The sequence below is a fragment of the Dicentrarchus labrax genome, unplaced genomic scaffold (genome assembly GCF_905237075.1).
Source record: "Dicentrarchus labrax unplaced genomic scaffold, dlabrax2021, whole genome shotgun sequence".
Taxonomy (NCBI): domain Eukaryota; kingdom Metazoa; phylum Chordata; class Actinopteri; family Moronidae; genus Dicentrarchus; species Dicentrarchus labrax.
In genome coordinates, this window is record NW_026136702.1 from 12745923 (window position 1) to 12765253 (window position 19331).

General features: G+C 39.5%; 1 protein-coding gene across 3 annotated transcripts in view; it reads left to right on the forward strand.

The window, feature by feature from the left end:
- The window catches only part of pcdh15a (protocadherin-related 15a), a 212625-nt gene that overhangs the window by 18216 nt on the left and 175078 nt on the right, over positions 1-19331 (forward strand). For all 3 annotated transcript variants that reach the window (XM_051376201.1, XM_051376212.1, XM_051376221.1), the window contains exon 2: positions 8164-8225. The gene's annotated coding sequence lies outside the window, so the exon portion shown is untranslated. The remainder of the gene's footprint in view (positions 1-8163; positions 8226-19331) is intronic.

Below are 19331 nucleotides of genomic sequence, written 5' to 3' on the forward strand. Positions count from 1 at the left end.
CTAGAGGAAAAGTCAGTAGACTTCATCCTCTGGGGACCACGAATGTCTGTTTAATATTACATGGCAATCCATCCAATAATTGATGAGTGAAAATGACATATTTCGATCTGGACCAAAGCAGTGGACCGTCCAATACTGACATCCCTAGAGCCTTGTCGCTAGTGTTGGTAAAAGACAAGGAAGCCCCAGACCGATCGTTCCTTGGGCTAGGGAGTACTAAAAGATAAGAGAAAATGGAACAGAACAGAAGCAAAGCCACAAAAACAAGACTACCTGTACCATCTTCTCAAAACAAAGTACCACAGTAAACAAAGGTTCCTGGTCTCTTTAATAATCAGAACAGGGTACACCTGAGGGAAAAGAAAAAAGAAAAAAGATGAACGTTAAAATAAACACCACAAAGGACCAACAGAGGGACCACACTCATTAATCTTTCAAATCACTCTTGGTTTACAACTTCGCCTCGTTTCTCTTCGTGTTTTGTTTCTGCACACGTGCCACAAAGGTCATCCATGTACTGGATGCAGAAAAGAAAAAGAGCAAGAGGTCACCTAAAGAGCTAAGCTTCCTCATGAAAAACAATGAATACCAATGAGGTCCCTTTAGTTCTCCACTCTTCTTTTTACTACTAGCCTCTGGGCTACCACACATCCTTCTCCATTTGCTATATGTGAATTATCAAGTGACAAATGTAAACCTCTGTCAACCATGTGAATACCTATTCAAATACATTTGTATTTTTTCACAGAAGAAATGTTGGAAAATGTTTTAAGAAGCAAAAAAGGAATGGCTCAGAGTTTGATAGCAATTCAAAGTTGTTACAGGTCTATGTAGACAGTTCACAACGTGTAATGCAGTTGCTTCCTTTACCCTTTACCCGACACTTAGTGAATGGCTTGATGTAAACTTTAAGGCAGACCTTCAGCTCAACCCAGAGCCCTTAAAATGTGTTCTCTGGACAGTCATCACTGATCATCGCTGTGCTAAGAAATATATGATAAATCTCAATAAATTGCATTAATCGTCTTTCTTTGACTATGGATTTAATGGCATCTGCTGTGATTTCCTGGACTAAATGGAAATATCTCTGTTTCTTTCTATCTCTGTCTTGCTGTCCCTCATTTACTGAGTCTGCCCACACTTCCTTTGCAAAGTGGCAATTTGAGTGGCTGTTTTCTCACTAGAGAGTATCTCAATGGCTTCTACTTTCCATTAAAGCACATCAGCCATGACACGTGTTAATAATAAGAAATATTTCAGCTTAATAGCTACCACCACAGGTCTCGGGCTGTCAGACTGTGTCACAATTCCTAAAGGGGAGCTGCTTTTAGCACCCTGTACTGACTTCATGATGAGTGATCCCATGAAATCAGATGTCACTACATGCAGGATGACTACATTTGTGTACAGGTGTGAGAGGATTACTAAAAAAATATATTTCATCGTGATAACAGCAGTCATACGGTAAACAACCAGTCACTGACTGTATAAACTAACAAACCCATTACAGTTGCACAGAAAAGCAGGTCACATTTCAAATATTGTACCAAAAAGGGAATTGTCACAAAGTACTTTCTGATACAACATAAATGCATACTGTGCATTATTGAATTTAAACCTTTTACATTAGTTTTCACTGATTTATTATTTTAATAACATTATGTTATGTTATTATACCCCCCTGATCCCACCCTCTTCTACGAAGGTGTTTCAGCCAACCAGTATGCAGTGTCAAGGACATACTCACTCACTGGATTCTCACTCAGGAATACTGACTATAATGTTTTTTGAAACGCACAACCAAGCCGGAGTCACTGCTATCGATGATTGCATTGAATTGCCTTTTTCTTCTTTTGGCAGGCCTAGCTTTCCTCCTTTGTAGAATGGAGCTATTGTAGGTGAACAAGTACACACTCAGTCCAGATGTTGTTCAGTCCCAGTGCCTAGCTAGGTGTGCAGCATCAGCTGGTTTTATAATTGAGGTTGCTATATTCCTAGAAAGGTTCACTCAGTGTATTGTCAAGAAGAACAGATGCACACTACTGAATTGCAATGTACAGCTAACTTTGCTTTCTAAAGTATTTTATAAGCACAACGCAGACTCAGTAAATCCTTAATCGTCATACAAAGCAATGTACCCAAGCACAGTCTTTGCCAGCAAAAGGAACTGCTAAGGTAACAGATCATTTTACACAGTCAGGCTGCAGCCGAATGTAGGATAGGTTTGAGTGTTTATAGATGCTTGTCATCAAGTCATCAAGTTTCAGTCTCTATTGTTATTGGTTTTGACAGGATTGTAAGTGCTCAGGTAGAGGGATATGCATGGTTGGATTGAGTGAACTTTTGACATGAAAAACCTTAGTCTAACAACGGACTGCTGAAAACTCTAAAAACAATGACAAAATATTTAATTCATGCCTTGACTTGAGCTACTGCATTTAGAAAACCACCAGCCCATTTCTTGGTGTGTGGAAAAGCAGCACAGCAGCTTCCAGCTTGTTGATGCTTATGATTTATGCTTGTGATTTGGAACGTACACTGTTTACCCCATGCAGGGCTCTTAAGAGCCAGAGCAGCACAGTACTGTACTGTAATTAAATAGTATTTAAAACTGTTATCCCTGAAAGCAGAAACAAAACTTCACAGCCTGACCTGTAGAGATGTTCTTGCTGCTACCAGACATCAGGAAAAAAATTATAGACATCAACAGTTTCACTCTTATTCGATGCTTCTTTATCTCTCCCTCTCCAGTCTGGAGATGGACAAGCTCTTTAACTGAGGACAAATGTGTAAAGAGAAATACTTCAATTAATATGCATACTTAATAAGGATTCTGCAGTTATATTAGGATTTACCATAAAGCTGTTTGATGTGGCACTTCTGTGTAAATATGGCCAAAGCTGCAAGACACACACAAGGAGGCTCAACAAAGATGAGTCACATAATCATTCCTCATATGTCTTTTTTTATTAATATTTTAAGTCAATATCTCTCTCTGTGTGGCTAGGAATCTTAATGTCCCAACTGTCTGAATCTTGTTTACAAGACTTTGTTGTTTTAGAGGGCCACGTCCTTTAATCTTAGCTTTCAAAGTTCAACAAGACATTGATTTGCTTGCAAAAGAATCTCTTAAATACAACATGAACATATCCTTTTTAAATATCTGCTGGTATTAAATGAATGGTAGCAATTGATTGTCTTAATGTCAAAAAAGCAATACATTTTCCTCAAATTTGGTATTCCTAAAAATGCATTATTGAAATTACAAAACACCCACAAGAAAACCTACAACTTCAGTTTGGATTTTGAATGTGAAAGTCCTTTTTTAATACTATATGGACTAACTTTTTTGATACTACATGGACTAACTGCCCCTTCGTTGTCATAACAGCCAGTCTTTCCCGGTAATTTCCTTTTGGTTCTTCAATATGGTTGTTTTTATTATCCTCACAATTGAAGTTCAACTTTCATGCAAACATAAGTTTAGTGTTGTGACAGCACATCAGATTATACATTGTTTATTATTGTGTTCCATCAAGTACCTCCTATAGTCTTCTCATCACTTTGAGACTGTAAGATTTCACCCTGCTTCCAGAATGTATGCTAAGCTAAGCTAACTGTCAACAGTTTCATATTGAATGGATTAATATGAGAGTGTCGTTCCAAACCCAAAATGTCAAAATATTCCTTTATCCGCAATTTTTCTTTTCGTAACCTAAAACTAACCATACCTTTACCATGTTAGGTCATGTTTTTTTCAGTTTACAAAACCCTCATTAAGTGTTGTTTTTGGAGCGCACTGATAAAGCACCAATTTTATTTGTATGAGGACTTGTTGGCCCTTGGACAGGATTGCTAAATGTCAAAGGCGGTTGCAGTGGTGGGATATACTACTGCCACAGGGAGAAGCAATTTTGAAGGCAGACAAAAGCACCATATGGCCTCAACCGAAATGCTGTGCACTTTAGATATTACCGGTTTATATACAAGATGGCTGAAAACAAAACACCAAATGGGATTTCTATTTCCTTGTTATTTGGGAAAATGTTCAACATATTATTGGAATTAAGGAATCTGAGCAGTTGTTTTAATTTGACACTTGGCTTGTACTTTCTATATAAATCATACCAATGCAGTAAGCTTCAGTATAACCTAATAAACTTGCTCTGTGTATCTTTTCTTTTTGGACAGATGTAGCACATGGCAGTTTAGCTGCTGTGAAAGCAACTACTTGCATTCAAACTCTGTCCATCTTTTCAATTGGTATATTTTCCCTTCCACTCCCCTTCTCGGTTCCTTTGCTGCTTCCCCTCTGCTTTTTCCTTTTTCATGTTCCCTTTCTCACCCAGTGTCTATCATTTCCTTTTCTCTCCCTCTCTCTCTTGCTCCCCTCTCTTTTCTCTTGTTTCCTTTGAAGTGCTAAACAATGAGAGGGCTACACTCCCTGTTAAGCTCATAGGGAAATCCAGGCTGAAACTGCATGGCACAGTGCAGCACAGCAGAATCTTGTCCTCGGGACCACATGGGGATGGGAGGGGAGGAAGCAGCATCAGAAGTTTGGTCAGCATGCAGTGACAATGACAATGGCTGCACAGAGCTTTGATCCTCCAAGTCGTCACCAGACTACATCAGCACAGTATGGCTGATGAATGCTATGAGTCATTTCCAGAGACCATGCCTATCTGTGCCTGTCACTCTGATTGTTGAACCTTGACAACTGTCCATTTCTTGACAGGATGTGTATGAGACTATCAGGGTGTAATTATGGAGACCAGAAGATTTGCATGTCAGGACCCTATTGACTTTAATGATTGAATTAAAGCATCTCATTAGTCCAGCGTGTCAGCATAGAGGAGAAAGACAATCACTTGTCCTTCCATTGTCTTTGTCTTCCGTCTATTGTCTTTTTTTCCTTGCATATGCAGCCACAGACACATCCATGCTGTGATGAATGCTATTCATTACAAAAGGATGGAACGGGAAATGAAGCAAAATGAGTGCTTTGGGAAGCAATCCGTGACTGGGGCATATACTATCGTCTGCTGAAGCATCTGAGACATGTGTTTATCCACTCCCACATGCTTCCTTGGAGCTACATCTCACAGTTACTCGCATTATGCTGTATGCTGCTCCGTTTGAAATCTGATACAGCCTCTCTTTTCTCCAATTTCCACTTTTCTGTCTTTTCTGCATATGGCTGTTTCTCTTGCATGTATATTCATACGATAATGCCAACACCGCATGATAGTCTTTCATGTGGCCCTTGATGCATTACTTGAGTCAGTCTGTCTCACAGAGCAAGCTCTACATGTATAATTCACCCTCCATCAACCACTGTTAATGCAAGCAAATGCCTTTCTCCTCTTCATAGTGAAATGACTGATTCCACTTAGGGATTTGTGATGACAACTTGACATTTCATATTTATTTTAATGAATCAAGCATTTTATTAAGTTCATATCTGTGTAGAAATAGCATATGTATCACAATTGCTTTCCCTCTGCCTATAAATATCTGCACTGGTGTTTTAATCACTTTGTGAAGCATGTGTAGAAGATTACTTCAGTCCAGTGGTGCTCTGCAGTCTCATCTAATGGCTGTTTAATTTGTTTGATTACTCTGATGAGGTGAACAAGTCTTGAGGTCTCAACATGCTGCTAGAATTGCCTGAATTCTTAAGCTCTCTGCAGGTCCTTTCTCTCCATTAGAAACACAATTTGATAATTGCTAAGACAATACACATATTTTGTGTAGAGGGTGTGAACACACAGTACAGGTCACTGATAATTGCATAAATGCATTAATTTGAGAACTGATTAAATAATTAGGTTATCTTTTTATATCAACATACTTGTGTTGACATCAGTGTGAACCTTGTGAGGTTAACAACAAATGTAAACATAATTGATACTAGAATTTATGTAGCAAATGTCATGGCAATCCACTAGTAATATAGTAGATTGTTAGCAGGGTGAAAACTAGAAGTATTGTTAATTTACTGAAATATTAACTTAAACTACAAGTAAAAGTACTGATGAAAAAAATGGCCTAAATAGTCCTTTTTCAAAAAGTACTCATGTTTCATGCATTAGCAATTGCAGGAATTCAAAAGGGGGGATCCATGTAGATAACAAAGCACATTTCTCTGATAAATGATACAAGGTATGAATGGATCAAACTAAAGCAATTTGTTTTCTTAACAAATACACCACCATAACATTATGACCACTGGCTGAAGTGAATAACACTGGCACCTGTCAGTGGGTGAGCTATATCAGGCAGCAAGTGAACATTTTGTCCTCAAAGTTGATGTGTTGGAAGCAGGAAAAATTGGCAGCGTCAGGATTTGGGCGACTTTGACAAGGGCCAAATTGTGATGGCTAGACGACTGGGTCAGAGCATCGCCAAAACTGCAGCTCTTGTGGGGTGTTCCCGGTCTGCGGTGGTCAGTACCTATCAATAGTGGTCCAAGGAAGGTAAGAGGTGAACCAGAGACAGGGTCATGGACGGCCAAGGCTCATTAATGCACCCGGGTAGCAATCCAAAAGACGAGCTCAAATTGTTGAAAAAGCAGGAATTTTGTCCGTAAAAAATCCTACTAAAAATGTGTTTGATCCTACTATAAACACATGTAATTAGTATACATTTCTCCCAATGCACTGCAAACAAACAGCTAGGCTAAGGCCTAATGTGTCTCCGTTTGGTTCCAGTTTTTCCAAATCTTCATTGCCTCAGCGTCGGTCAATGTAGTCACCTCTCCAAAGCTGTGCCTGCTGCAGTTTGTTTTTTTTTTGTTTGTCTTCCTGGTTTTTATCTGTGGGGCCATAATTCATTGGCCTGCAGTGTGCTTTGCTTGCCGCATGCGGAAAAAATAGAACAGATGCTGGTGGTTGCAGATCGCAAGCCAACCATGGAGCTGGTTAACATGGTCAACGAAATTAAGTGGGTAGCTTTTCGGGTCGCGTCATATCCCATCATGTCCCTGGCATATTGTAAACAAAAAGTTTGAATAAAAATGGTGGGCCTACTCAATAGTGAATGATGATTTTAAAAGATTGCATAGACTAATGCATACTTAATTAAGAGTGAAATTGTTGTTGGGTGAAGCAGTTAGCCTCTAAAAATTAAACATATTATATATGATCTCCAAAACTATCCCCAGCTGTTTTGTTATGCTAGTTAGCAAGCTTAGTGATTGTAGCTGGCAACCCCACAACGAGGACGGCATCTCTGAATCTGAGAAGCTGCATGTGGTCATTCTGCTCAGCGGTTGTTGATCATCTGTCACTATTTTGTTCTGTAGAATTTTATTGTTGAGGTTATGGAGTTATTTAAAGGCTCTTCGCTGTTGATGGAGCTAACCTTCTCCTTGTTTCCAGTTTATGTAAACAGCAGCATGTTGACAACTGTCATAGAAAACTTTTAAAAACTTAAATATTATGCTGTTAATGCTGTTACTCACAGATCAACATCAACATCAAAGTTGAGACAAATAAAGTTAATTAAACCTCCAAACTAAACAGCATAAACAAAAGAGAAAAGATACTGTCTTATATTCAGGAATGGTGATATGCATGTGAGACCTTCCTGCACTTTAATATACTGATAAACACATCCAGGTGAGTGTTTACCACCAGTTGTGCCAGCTATATATAGTTGCATGGCTCAGTTAAACTTTTAACAATTCAAATCTGATCACGTAGCAGGGACCATGCACATTTACACAACAGCGTGCAGTGTGTGTCCAGCATACTATGTCTGAAAGATTTGAATCAAATAAAAGACAAATCAACCAGACTAATAATGCCAATTTTCCAGCCAAGCTGATCATTTTCATAAAAGTGTCAGAAATACTTATGCAGGTTCCATCATAACACATTACATTGTACAGTACAAGGCTGCTCTCCATCTCGTGCAAGACAAACTCAGGTGTAGGGCAGTTACTCTATGCATCACTGAACAGTATAATGGAGACTGACAGGATGTGTGAGAGAATGATGGGATAGTATCTGAGACAGATATTATGAATTGCTCTCATATTCTTAAATAAATGAGTAGATGATTGTGCTATAGTTAACTGAGACATGGTATGTCCCTGCATCGTCTGTATGTTGATGTTCTGAATTGTGCTTTGTGGATCTAACACTCTTTTTTACTTCATAGGTGTGTGTGTGTGCGTTTGACTAAAGGGCAAGATGTGGTGTGATCACAGGAACTCAAATCAGGTATTTCTTTCTCAGATTTTTGGTAGTTTTTGTAACCTGTAAAATATTCAGTATGTGTGCTTCTGTTGTGTGCATGCATGTGTGCATTAGTGTCCTTCTACTCAGCCAGTCAATTACGCTGTGATCTTGCTCTGGTGGACTAGAGTGGGACATTCCAGAGACATACTGAATCAGACAGGATGGGCCGTTGAGGTTTTTAAAGCATTGCTTTGCTATGTTTTATTGATGTCCCTAAGATGATTCGTCCTGACATTTGCTGATGCTCTCTGTCTCAAGAAAATCTCTTGCCATCATAAAACTGCTTGTCCAGGGTCCCCTTAGTAAATATTTAAGGGGTCCGCCCATCAGTGTTGACCATTCCCTAGATAGTCCCTAGTGTCCAGGGCCCAGGTTGTGTTTTTAGAGTAAGAATTTTACTGTTATTAGGGATTGCCAAGGTTTACACTTACCTTTAAAGTTAGGATAGAAAGTAGACTCCAAAAATACACAGCAACAAACATTTCAATCAATCAAACAGTCTGGCACCAAAAATTAGCGGAAAGTGGCTAAGAGCTGCATAGAGCGGCCGTTTGTAGTTAATTTCCATTGGGATTCACAGCAACCATTTCACAGTGCAGGGAATTATTTTATTCAATGTCAGAAATTCTGGTAAACAGAGCTGTATCTAGTGTTTGGCCTCAACATTAAAGACTCTATCACATTTTGCTGTTTAGGGGTTTCTATGACACATTGAATTGGCAAGCCCCAGACCCATGATTGATCCCCCGTGTTCATTATTGTCTCAACAAAATCTCTGTTCAACATGATGATTTTGTCTTTGCAGTTTGCTTTTTTGTTGCTCAAAGGGCGAAAGCAGCAGCGTATCTTGACAGTCAATATCTGTATCCTGATTGGGCGATGGAGGCGTTTAGAAGGAACTCTGCCTGGGCAGGACTTATGAGGGAACATTGTGTTTTGTTAAGAAATTAATTAGATGTTAGACTGTTTTAAACATTTACATTTATTGTAAACCAGAGTTATGTAACTGACAGACAATGCAATGTTACTCAATCAGACATCAATTAATTTTGGGGGTCTTCCGCTTAGTAACAGCAGCTCAGTAAAGCCCAAATCTATGTCTGTGCTGGAGGGCTCAACACTCAAACTGAGATTTATGTAATTATTGATAGAATTATTATAAAAATGGCTTTTCACACCAGGTTGTAAAGCGTTTCAGCTGATATTGGCGCTGTGTTAAGTCATTGTACTACTCTAATTAATGCAAGTTTTCCAGTTTTCTCCTGGAAAAAATCGTTTCATGCAAGTACTCAGAGTTTTTGCAAATGCAAATTAGGACTCATATGTTGATAATTTGAATTTCTGTGTGTGTGTGTGTGTATGTGTGTGTGTGTGTGTGTGTGTGTGTGTGTGTGTGTGTGTGTGTGTGTGTCACTTTCTGTTTTGGTCTCATTCACCCCCTCTCTGTTTCTATCATTTCTTTGTTGTGTAAATAGAAAAGGTCTGGTGTTGACTTTAGCTTTTGGTCCACCACTTCTGAAGGTAACGGGCCCAGTAACTTACACACACACACACACACACACACACACACACACACACACACACACACACACACACACACACACACACACACACACACACACCACAAAAAGGCACACAGATTTGCAATACACATACTGAGTGACAGGTTCAGAGTTTGTGTGTGAACTGAAGAACAAGGAGAAGGGAGAAGAGAGGCAGGAGAAATAAAGAGGCAGTGGTGCAGGAAGTGGAGCATGTACCACAGCATAGGGGAAATATGCGCTGAGCAAGTGGTAGGAGCAAAAGGGGAGTGGAGATGGAGCTGATGGGGTTCAGATGGTCATAACCATAGATTGCATTTTCGGTCAAGCTCAGGCGCAGATCATGCTCACATGCTGCTATAAGATGGGGGATCAGGATCAGAGATTGGACAGATTGTCAACCTTGTATGTATAAGGAAGTGCAATCACAGGTGTGGCTTCAGCTCAATGGTCTTTGAATCAATTATTGTATGCCTGCACTATATTATAGAGGAGTCAGTGAAGGTATTTTTTGTTCCAAAACCATAGCTGAACCAGAGACACTGGCTTCATCGTCTCATGATTAATTACATTTGTTGTTGTCTTTCAAAACAGTCCCTGCCTCTTCATGGGATTTCTATCAATATAAAGGAGAGGAAATCATGCCTTTGAGACAATCCAATTCAGTGCTTTACTGTAACACTAATATAATCTCCCTCCTTACTCAAGGTCTGAATGCATCTCCCTGACAAAACAGTAATCAGTGCACAGTTCCCTCTGCCTCCCATCCCTTAATGGGATGTTAAAAACTGCAGCATGTTTATTGCTGTTGTTTCACTCATCTCCAATTTCATTTGGATGTTTCCAGTAGGAAGAACACAGACAGCAATTCAGGGAGGCTGCGCTGTCTGACAACTTGGCCTTTTTCTTGTGTGTGTGTGAGAGTGGTGTGTCTTGACATAATGCAACCTGTACTGTACTGAACTGAGTTCACCTGGCAGTCGGTTGTAACAGGTTTAGGAAACAAATGGTGTGTAGATGCAGAGCACCCAGTAGGGTGATATTATCCGGAATAATCTTTGTGTTTGTGGTTTTGCAGTGAAGATCGTCCAGTCGTTGCTGTGTATTCAAAACATGTCCATACCTATTACTATTTCAGTGATGTTTTATTCTGTATTTCTTGTACATGTCACTGTGAAGCAGCACTGTATCTTCAATTTAAATCGTTCTGAATTTGTGGTGGCATGTGGAGGGAAGTGAGAATCTATGAATGTGGGAAGTGGCCAGTAACACTGTGTATTAAGAAATTGTTGGATCCCTCAGCATGGTTGGGGAAAGCAGGAGTATTTACCTTGGTGAGAGATGATCTCCAAACTCTGCTGAGAAGGTTTGGCCGGTCTAACAGTGTATCCTGTTATCTTTATACATACATGTATAGAGGTGAATGACATGAACAGAAAAGAGATCTATCTATCTAGCTACTTGCCCACTGACACTATTTTGGAAGATCACTGTCCCTGCATCTTGGGCTTAGCATTGCCCAAGATGATTGTGATTAGTTTACAGAAATACAAACAAGCCAGAATGTTTTTTTTTTAACTAAAATAAAGAGACGAGACTACAAGCCATCCTACCCTGGCACAAAAAAAATCTACTGAGTGCATTAACAGGTTTTCTAAAACAAAAGGAAATATATCTTCAAATCACGCTGAAAAAAGCGTTTTCTGCTTTTGCATGCCTCTACTCATCAATAAGTTGGTGTGTCTACGATGAAAGGTTATTTTCAGGAGACACAATATCTGACAAGTCATATAAAGGAGTCCTTGCTTCTAAGGCAAAAGCTATGATTAGGGCCAAATTGTAATGCACTTCATTTGCCGTTCATCTGACAGCTGTCTGTCTCCGGTCCTGTTCTGTCTCCAGTGTATTCTAGACATTGCGGCTGTGGAGTTCTTGAAAATGGCCCACTCCTTCACCACCTTCAAATCCAATCTCTGTCACATCACCTCTATCTGATCTCCTGTGTGAAAGGGGTTTATAAATGTCTGAAATCACATATTATTCATCACCCACATGCATGTACATACGCACCCGGTTAAACTCAGGAAACTGGAAAGCAGTGAGTGCGGAAATGAACTTGCAGTTGCCACTGGGACTGCAACAGGGTTTTTGCAGGTGGAAATGACAGAATGGATTTATAGATGAGGTGTGTGCTTCTGAGAGGGACAGCTATTATGCATGTGGAAATAAAATGGTCCAACTAATGTCTAGATAGAGAACAATGTAGGCTAAGCACATTTGGTGGAATTCAGTTAATCTGGAGTCACCGTCTTTTTGTCTCATATCAACACTAGTGAGGCAGATTTATGTGTCTGCATACAGGGACACAGGTCGAGGGCACATTTTCACCAAAGGGAAGTTGGAAGCTTTTGCTCTCTCTCTCTCCTCCTCTCTCTATCTGAGGTTACTTCTTTATCTTAGCGCCATCTCAGTCTTATCTCCCAATCACATCTACGTCCTTTATCTCCTGCATCTTATCTGTTGTGCCAGACACAATCCAAAAGAGAGAGAGACAGATAAAGGGAGAGTAGGACTCATAGAATTAGGGAGAAGAGTAATGATGGGGAATAAAAAAGAGAGATTCAAAGGTTTTCTGTGGGTACCATTAAGCTGTGTAACAATGTGTTAGTCGTCCTTTCCACCAAAGAACAGCATGAAACTGTATCTTGTAAAATTGTAATTTTAATCATTCAAATATTTCATAATGAAAAGGCCATTTTAGGCTTAAGAATTCATTTAATTTTCTTTTTTCGTAGAAAAAACAAAAAAGCCATTATCTTCTATATCTCTGTGGACAAAATACAATGCATCTTAACTGTCTTGTTGGGTATGTATTGATTGTCACCAGGTGATAAAAGATACAATCCTGGCTCTATGGAGAAACTCTGACTCCAATCAGTGCCCTTACAAAGCGCTCACTCTGGCACTTAATTGATCCTAGTTTGCACAAACTGTCAAGTTATGATGGATAATAATCACTTGATACGATTCCATCCAGTTTTAAAGTTGAAAGTCTCTGCTAGCCAGTTGAAGAAGTCAACTGCTCTTCTAGGTGCTAATGGACTCTCTAGAGGTTGCCCCTGGTTATAAAAGTAATAACCTGTGGTAGCTGTCAAAAGAGCTCTCTCCCCTAGGTTGCCAAGGTGCACTCCGAAGGGAGTGAAGAAGAAAAGGCAGGAAGGGGGTAAAAAAAAAAAAAAAACAGTAAGAGGGAACATTTTCATTACAGCCCTCAGTGTTGGTTTCTACAGCCTCTGGGATTTCTAGTAACAGATCTAGTGCTAGTGCTCTGGTCCCCATGTGTTCCAATTATCAAACCCCTTTAGCTTCTATGCCCATGTGAGCAGCCCAAAGACTCCTGTCTCATGAGTATTTTCTGTCACACAGCTGAAGGGCCACTGAAAGAAAGAAGTATTGCAATAATAACCATGCAATTATTTTGTATTTCAGTTGCAAGCAGTTTATTTCTTACTAGTAGACATTATTCCTTAAATCTGCTGTAATTAATATGTTTAGATTAACAGTGGATCACACGGTTGCCTGTATGTGAAAGGTGTTTCTTCTGTGATGAACACAGTTCACTACGCTGTTTTGTTTCAGCTTCTTTCAGCTCATTGTTTTGGTTTTCTGTGTTGGTTAAAGCTCGCCACTCTCCTAGCGTCACTCTTTGACCACAGCAGGCGATTGTTTTTTCAGCAAAAAAGCGCTGATATACCCAATGTCCACTGCCTGTCCAGTTAGTGACTAGCAGGTGAACAGAGGGGAGCATTTAGCAGCTAAAGTGCCAGGTATTTCCCTCAGGAATTAGCGGAGACCAAAGCAAAGCTAAAAGGAGAGTGAATTTTGAACTTACTCAACCATTCAAAAGTATGGAATCCCCTCTAATATAGATGTTCTTCTTATTTCCTTCAATAATTGTTATTATCACTTAGAAAAGTGTAAATGACTATAGTTCATTATTGAACCACAACAGGTCTTTCAATTGGGCTCTAAATATCTTTGGAACTGTTGTTTTTTTTCTCTGCAGTCTACTCAGTGAATAGGTGTAACTTGTCAGTCCACAGTATGTGCCTACAGCTTATGTTCTGTGATCCTACAGTGCTAGCTCTAAACCAATATTCTACTTCTATTCTAAAGTTTTAAAAATACCTTTGCTAAAGCAACACACCTGTTAAGTCCTGCTTGTTACACATTATTTTGCAGTTGACACTGAAACAGGAACATGATCTTTCAATCTGCACAGATACTGATGCTTATTCCAATTTATTTTACCATGCTCATCTGTTGCTCAGAGGCAAATTTGTCTCATTATGCCCTTGCAGTTGTAAGTAGTAGTTGAACCAACCACAGCAAAAAGCATTACTTTTTTGCAAACCATTTATACAAAATACAATCTATTCAAAAGATTAGTTTCTTCAACCTAAAAGCATGAAGAACCATTAAAAATAGAGGGTAGCCCTCTCAGCCATCTAACTGTACCGAATCAAGCTTTTTTGGCAGGCGATTCCAGTCTTTTGAAGAGTACTGCAGAAACATAACTGCTGCTTCATAACCACAGGTTGTGTAAATATTTGTTGACAATTTGGTGAAAATAACTTGACAAGTTAAGTCAATGTTGTCTTCACAGCCTGTGTCTGCTGCCCCAGAGTGGCCAAAAAAAAAAGTTATTTCAGGTTTAAAATCTCAGGACATACAGCTGTTATGCAAGGCTAAGAAAACTGCTGCATGTGACAAATACTTTTGCTCATGTTTTTGTTGGGTTGCGGTGATTGACCTGATGTACCTGTACAGTTGCACCGCTCGCAGATTTACCACACTACTAAAAGCCTTTTCACGCCAAGGACGATTTCTCATGCAGAAAACCCAAGACCGCAATAAAATATAAATTGACTCCAGGTCTGTACTATAAATACTTGCACAGTGGCTCAAATCTGGGAGCAGTTAGATATTTTGCATAATTATGCACTTTCAACTCAATTGAATAGGACATTGTCAGATTAGCTCTTGGATTTAAATTCACATTCTCGCTTAGCATATTTCCTACCTCAGTGAAGAACAGGGAAACACCACAACACGTTTCTGAACAAAATAGTCACAGTTATTTTTAAATCCACCCCCTGTGCAGACTTAAGCCCATGGATATTCTGGTGAGTCAGCTGTGTTGCTCTGGCTTCAACTCGCTCTTTTATTTTAGTTGGAATAACTATAAATAACTAACAATAATTTAATTCTAATCTTTTAGAGTACATCTGCAGCCCCTAAACTGTTAAAAATGTTCAGATTATTGACACTGGACAGAAGTAGCCGTATCAGCCTCCTCTTCAACTCACTCAGACAGTTAAGTTGTCAGCTTACAATAGGACAGAATATTCTAAGTTGATGTTATCAATTATCTCAGGGAATGATAAGTGTAGTTATAAGGCTTATCTGCTCTCCATGTATCTTTATTTCTTACTCTATCTCTTGTTCACTTGTTTTCTTTGACCTCTCTTTCTCTCTCTCTCTCTCTCTCTCTCTCTCTCTCTCTCTCTCTCTCTCTCTCTCTCTAACACACTCTGCCTTGTTGGCTTTCTCTGACCTCCCTCCCTGCCTCTCACTCTCTCCCTCTTGCTTGCCCGCTGTCTCAGTTGCTCTGACCTCTCAATATCACACAAGCTGTCAGTGCCAAACTATGAATGTCCCTTGACACTTATTCGACTCAGACTCCCTTCGGCATTTCCATTTGCACAGAGCCAATTTCAATTTTTATAGTCTGGTGGGGGCAGGGGTAAAGCCAGCAGTCAGAATAAGCCAAAGTTGGAGACATAGAAACAAGCGCCCTAAGCAGAATGTGTGTGTGCCTGTGTGTGTGTCTTTGTTTGTTTCCTTGAAAGGGTGGCTCACCCAACCATGGAGGCTATCTGAACCCACCTTCTGGCAAATCTACTATCTGAACTAACTACCCACGATCCTTTAAAAATAGCTTGACAAGTACAAATACTGACTTGTCAAGTGCATTTCATGGATATTTTTCTTACTTCACTTAGATAAATCAGCCTAATTCATAACAATAAACTGTTAAAAAGGTTATTAGCATGCTAATGAAGATTCATGGCAGAAAGCTCACCAGTAGGAGTGCATGGGGCTGTTGTGCTACAGAGCAGGCTCTCTTTCAGCACCACGGACAGCACCAAATACTTCACTCTGTGTGGGAGGCCGCCTGCTGCCCACATCAGTGTAACCAGAACGACACCATGCGTACAAACTCACCATTCGAGTGTGCAGGATTATTTAATTTTTATGGAAATGTTGGTTTGAGCTCTGATATTTCTTTGGTCTCAGGTGTGTGAAATAGATTTGGTCAAAATGAATATGTATCTGATCTGAATATGTGAGGTTTTGCGGCTAAATTGAGTTTGATCACAGAAAATTGAAATATATACAGTATATATTTAGATTATTTAAGGGATAGGGCTAGAACTATTCTATGTTTGACTTAAATTAAATCCCATGAAAATAAAAAATGTTTCGCTAGTTGAAACATTTTTAAGCTACGGTCAAGTCTTTGTCCTGACTTCATATGCAATTGCAGTGTATCAAAAATCTGCTCTGCATTCAGTCTGAACACATCTAGTTTATTCAACAGAAATTTAGACTGCTGGATTTGTTTTTGCTGTCCCTGTGTCCCATAAGGTTCAAAGTGACAAAGACAAAGTACACAATATGAGCGTTTCTTTTTAATCTGAACTAGTGGCTGTATTCTCTGTCTATTTTCCGTGAAATCAGGGATGGTGCTCTTTTAGGGGGACTGCATTATGAAGTCCAGTTCACATGCCTTTAGAAAATGTACTGGGAGAGGAAGAGAGGGAATGTGTCATTGCACCGTGCTGTGCTCAAAAAGCAAGGCATCCCTATCATACTCTAGATTTTCTTCACACATGGTGTCACACATCAGCTCGTCTAGAAGCTGTCTCATCTCTCAACCTGTGGTATGCGGCACAGTAAAGATGTCACAAAGAGTGAGAAGAGATTGGAAGATTTTGGCATTTTCTTATTTTTTGTGTTAATCTTATTATATCTCAGCCTCTAAAATCAAAGAATAACGAAGAATGATAGACACGCTTGTTTCAAATTGCTGTGCTAAATGCTAAGATTGGAGCCTTTCTCTTAGATCTGCGTATGTCTGTGTATGTGGGTGCACATGCACTTCTCGGCGTGTGTACACACTCCCATGGGATTGCCTACAGGGAGCTCACAGGCAGAGGATTTCGGGACTGAACAGCTGAGTGCATACACACAGTCCAGGGAAATGACGCTTCAACAAGAAGAATTGTTTAATTTGTCCCGAGTGAAAAACAATATTCAAGATGAAGCGTGAGTTTTTGTAGTGCCAGTATCTGCTTGCTTTTGATTTTTCTTTCTCACAAGGAAGCATCACTGGTGCTGCTTTGATGAGTTTGTTGACAATGTTCTCTAAATGCTCACCTTAAAGAGGCAAAAGTGATATCAAAGGGATTTTAGAAAGAAAGCATCTTAGGAATTGTGTTCATTTTCTGCTCATCCAAGTATGACCATGCTCTCCTAGAAATGAGCGTCTCAATGATTTATTGTGCCATTGATTCAAAGAGCTCAAAAAGAAGCACACACCACCAGTTGACTCGTTCTCAAATAAGGGGGAAGCATCGGTTCACTTGCACTTCCTTTCCAGATCCATGTTGACTGGATGGTTATTTAAATCTCACATTGGTGGAATAAATTGATAGTGCTGAATAATGCTACAGATGGTGTGCAACCAATTACCCAAACAGTGCCTATTCAAGTCTGAAAACATCCAGTCGCTCTTTGAAAACAAGTCATATCCAACCATTTTAATGACCCCAAAACCAATTTAATGGGTCTGCAAAATTCAATAGGTAAACAATGCACCTTCCAACCAGAAAAAAGAGTGAATAAACACTTTCCACAGCCCCCAAATGTGAAACAAGAACGCATTCATTGAGAATAATTAAACCATTTCTGTCTGTCTCTGCGGGGAGTTTACATCTGCTAGGCAAAATCAGTTTCTTGAGCTTTAAAGACATGACTGAAGGTGCCCTATTAATGCAATATCACTAATAGGAATTATTTTCCCTGAAGAAGACTTGCCTGCTCAGTGACTGAACCCTCAACTGAATACAAATAAGCAGTGTGCATCATTCATAAAGGGACCCTCAGGCTTCCCTGTATGTACAAGAAAAAAGCACAAACATTGATAGAACTTTGAGCATTCTCAGAAGAATACATGGTTACCTCAAAGTCAACTTAACTGCTCCTGGTTAAAAGTATGTGGTGCCTGTATGATTAGTTTATAGGAGAGAAAGCTTGGAAATTTCAGTTGAATTATGTATCACTCATCCAGCTCAATCCACTGAAACAGATCCTCTCTTCCATACTTTTTTTCTTTTATAAACATTATTACAGTTATAGGAACACACACTGCAGATATTTGCAGAAAGATATTCTGAATAATAGAATAAAGAAGTGGGAAAGGCTTGTTAATTTCTAGTTATGAAACTTTATTAGCTTGCAGCCATTATGATGTTTTTCTCTGCCTTATTCCTTTCTCATTTTTACTGATTAAGTGCTATGTATGAATGTACATGTCTGTGCTAGTATGTCAGTTAAACAAACACAACCCATGCAGACACACGCACCTGGATATGTATGGTATCTGTTTGGTAAATTTCTCACTTAGAAGACTTCACTGGGTCGCTGAGATGAGAACGGCATATCCCTTAATCACCCTCCTCTGTGGAGTGCCTTCACTCCTGCCTGAACCCTGGCCCCTCGTTTTCTTTGCAGCAACAGAGACGAGATGAGAGGGAGAATTAGTACTGTGGCAGGGGCTGATTATTAGAGAGCTTCTGCTCAAAGCCTTCCTCATACCAAAAACAAGCTAGGCCAAGTGGAGGTAGTGATGACTTAACCCGGATTAGCTCTTCATGCTCATCCAGGGCACATGCATGCCAGTTACGGGGCTATTTTTATACAAATTGTAGTTTCTTTGATAGCAAGATTGATAGACTAAATATGCAATCATCTTATCTTGACTTGTATCTTAATGAGCGCTCTGGTGTATCTTTTAAAAATGTGCTGCATATCTTTTGAAATGACAAATCAGCCACCTATAATGAAAAGAAAACCATACAGCTACGTTTGTTTGAAAAGATAGTCACTACCTCTGCCGGTCTTAAACAACACAAACTGACATCATGTGCTCTCTAATGAGCCAATGGTGCTGAATAATATATGGTTAAAATAATCTGAGCACTCATTCAATAATGACTGTTAGAGTTCAAAACTCTGAACGCTAGTAAGTGGACCTTTGTGTTTAGGTTGTTACAATTGTCAGAGGTGAAGAACGAACATACCTTCCACTCTGAATTATACATGTCAGTAGTATTATTTAGAGTAGTGGTTCTGAACCTCTTTTGGTCCGAGGTATACAGCCCTCAGATACCCTTCTGTTGACATTATTTACTATTTATTA